The 2,867-nt window shown below is 55.4% G+C and overlaps 1 protein-coding gene across 1 annotated transcript in view; it reads left to right on the top strand.

Annotated features, from left to right (window-relative positions):
* The window catches only part of CDT1 (chromatin licensing and DNA replication factor 1), an 18,563-nt gene that overhangs the window by 11,611 nt on the left and 4,085 nt on the right, over window positions 1-2,867 (top strand). The window lies entirely within an intron of this gene.

The raw sequence follows: 2,867 nt of genomic DNA, 5'->3' as shown, positions 1-2,867 counted from the left end.
GGGGTCCTCCGGCGCGCAGGGCCCCGCGCTTTCCTGCCCTGCCCCGCGGGCTCCGGCCCGCGCTGCTCGCCGCCGCCGCCCCGCAGATTGGGGCAGGGCCGCTGGGACCCGGACTTCCCCCTGCACTCACTGTTGGTTCATTTCAGACGCTAATTGGAAAACTGCAGTCTATTTAGAACAACTTGGGCACGTGAACCCATTTCCAACTGCGAATTTCATGAAATCTAAATAAAGATCAAGTACTTCTATGAAAATTGAGCGTGTTCCAAGTTGAGATGTGCCGTAAGCTGTAAAACAGGACTGCACTCAGAGTGTTCAGTACTAGGACTGAGTGCTGACAGCGATGTTGATGGTGGTGAACAGCGTGAACCAGATCATTAATAGTTTATATTGGTTACTTGTCAGAATAATATTTGGAACATAATGTATAAAATAAAAAATATATATATACACACAATTTTTAAATTACCATCACCCGATTCTTTTTATTTTCTTAATGTAGCTACTAGAAAATGTGTCTGCCCGTGTGAGGGGGAGTCAGCACTCCCCCCTCACACGGGCAGACACATGTCGGATTCCCGTTTCGGATCCCACAAGACCCTGTGAGGGCCCTTTTAGAAGGCAGCTCTGCCCGGAGCCGTTCAGGGCCTCCTAGGGCTTCCGCCTTGGGCTGGTGCCCCAGCACGCCGGCCAGAGCCCGGCAATGCCAGGCATGCCCCGTCCCAGGGGTCCCCCTGAGGATGTGCCTGGGACCGCATGGCCAAGTCACACGCCCTCTCCTACGGGGGCAGGGAGGACTCCCAGATTTGTCACGACCCCAGGGCCTGACCCCATTCCCTCGTACCTCTCTCTTGGGGACCATGAGCCCAGCCAGCACTCTGGTTCTGGCTGGTGGGTAGGCAGACGGAAGACAAATGAAATGGTGGCAGGAGCGTCCAGCACTGTGCAGGCTCCAGGAAGGCCTGCTTCCCATCAGCTCATCTGCGGAGGGCAGGGGACTGGGCCGACCGCCGGCTTCACGCGAGATACCAAGGGGCACTTGTGGTTCCATCCAGCTGCCTGTTCCTCTCCAACACCAGGCGTTTCTTTATTTTCGAAACCCGGAACAGAGCGTAGAGAAGCACAGTGTACTTGGGAGAGAAGACAGCCCCCTCGCCTCTGATGAGCAGCTAGGAGCAGAATATTTACGAAGTCCCTGAATCACCACTGGTCTTAAGGAGAGGCTGTACTGATAATTTGTGCTGCCCTTACAGTCCCAGAATCCCACGTCCCCTCCTACCATGCAAAGCAAGCTTACATTTGCAGTGTTCCATTTTGACTGAAGTCAATTCTTTTTTTGGTGTTTTTAAGTTTATTTATTTTGAGAGAGACAGCATGAATGGGAGAGGGGCAGAGAGAGGGAGGAAGACACAGAATCCAAAGCAGGCTCCAGGCTCAGAGTTGTCAGAGTCTGATGAAGGGCTTGAACCCACCAACCTCAAGATCATGACCTGAACCTAAATTGGATGCTTAACCCACTGAGCCATCCAGGCGCCCTGGTAAAATAGGTTTCGTAATGAAAACAGTGGTTGGGGATTGGAGGCAAGAACTGACCTCAGTAGAGGGGCGCCTGGGTGGCTCAGCCGGTCAAGCATCCAACTCTTGGTTTTGGCTCAGGTCATAATCTCACAGTTCTGTGAGTTCAAGCCACACATCGGGCTCTGTGCTGACAGTGTGGAGCCCGCTTGGGATTCTGTGTCTCCCTCTCTCTCTCTCTCTCTCTGCCCCTCTCCCGCTCTCTTTCTTGAAAAAAAAAAAAAGGAACCTATTTTCCAGGGCCACCTGGGTGGCTCAGTTAGTTGAGGGTCTGATTCATGGTTTCTGCTCAGATCATGATCTTGCGGTTTCAGTTTCGTGGGTTCAAGCCTAGCATCCACTTAGGACTCTCTCCCTCTCCCCTGCTCGGTGCTCTCTCTCTCTCTCAAAATAAATAAACTTAAAACAAACAAACAAACAAACAAAAAGACACATATTTTATTTACGCCGTGGCCCAGAGCACCCACAGCACAACAGAAGTGTAACAGCACTTAGCCTTAAAATTGCTGTCTGCAACCCTGTCCACCGATCCCTGGGTGGCTGATAACTTGCTACGGGCCGTTCACAAAGTATGAGCCTGGGACACAGGGAAACCGTCGTTTCTGTTTTCCCAACGCTCGGCTCCTTACAGAAAGTCTGGAGAAAACGAAAGAGCAAAGCCCCTCGGCCGTAGGCTCTGGGGACTAACACACGCTTTCCTTCCACTGATCCGTTCTGAAAGCAACGCTTCCTTTTAAAAAACATGACAGCGGGACTGTCATACGATTCGCACCCCGAGCGGACCAGGCGTCTTTGGCGGGGGTCTGTCAGCCTACACTTCCTCGGGACGCCCCCCCGCGGAGGGCCGGTGTCATCCAACGCGCAGTTCAAGCAGGAAGCACGTAGCACCTCTCCCTGCTCCGGGACCGCACCTACTAGACCGCCGCCGCCAGCCCGGAAAGCTCTTCAAGTCCCCAAGTCCTCCGCGGCGCATGCGCGCGTTTGGAACAGGGAGAGGGCGACGTAACAACAGTGCGCATGCGCAAGGGAGCGTCCATTTCCCGGCCTCCCTGCATCCCGCCTTGGCGCCAACGGTTCCGCCCCCGGGGGGGGCGGGGCTACGCGCGGCGGGAAAATCGGCGCGGAGTGCGGCACCACTTCCGGCTCGAACCCTGCATAGTGTGGGTCCCGCCGGATCCTCGGTCCCCGGTTTTGGGTCCTGCCATGGCACAGCCCCGTCTCACCGACTTCTTCGCGCGCCGCCGCCCCGGGCTCCGCGCCGCGCCGCCGCGGGCCAAGCCTCCCTGGCGCAC

Source organism: Suricata suricatta, chromosome 16, assembly GCF_006229205.1.
Source record: "Suricata suricatta isolate VVHF042 chromosome 16, meerkat_22Aug2017_6uvM2_HiC, whole genome shotgun sequence".
NCBI classification, from domain to species: domain Eukaryota; kingdom Metazoa; phylum Chordata; class Mammalia; order Carnivora; family Herpestidae; genus Suricata; species Suricata suricatta.
This window is presented reverse-complemented; position numbering and strand designations above follow the sequence as displayed.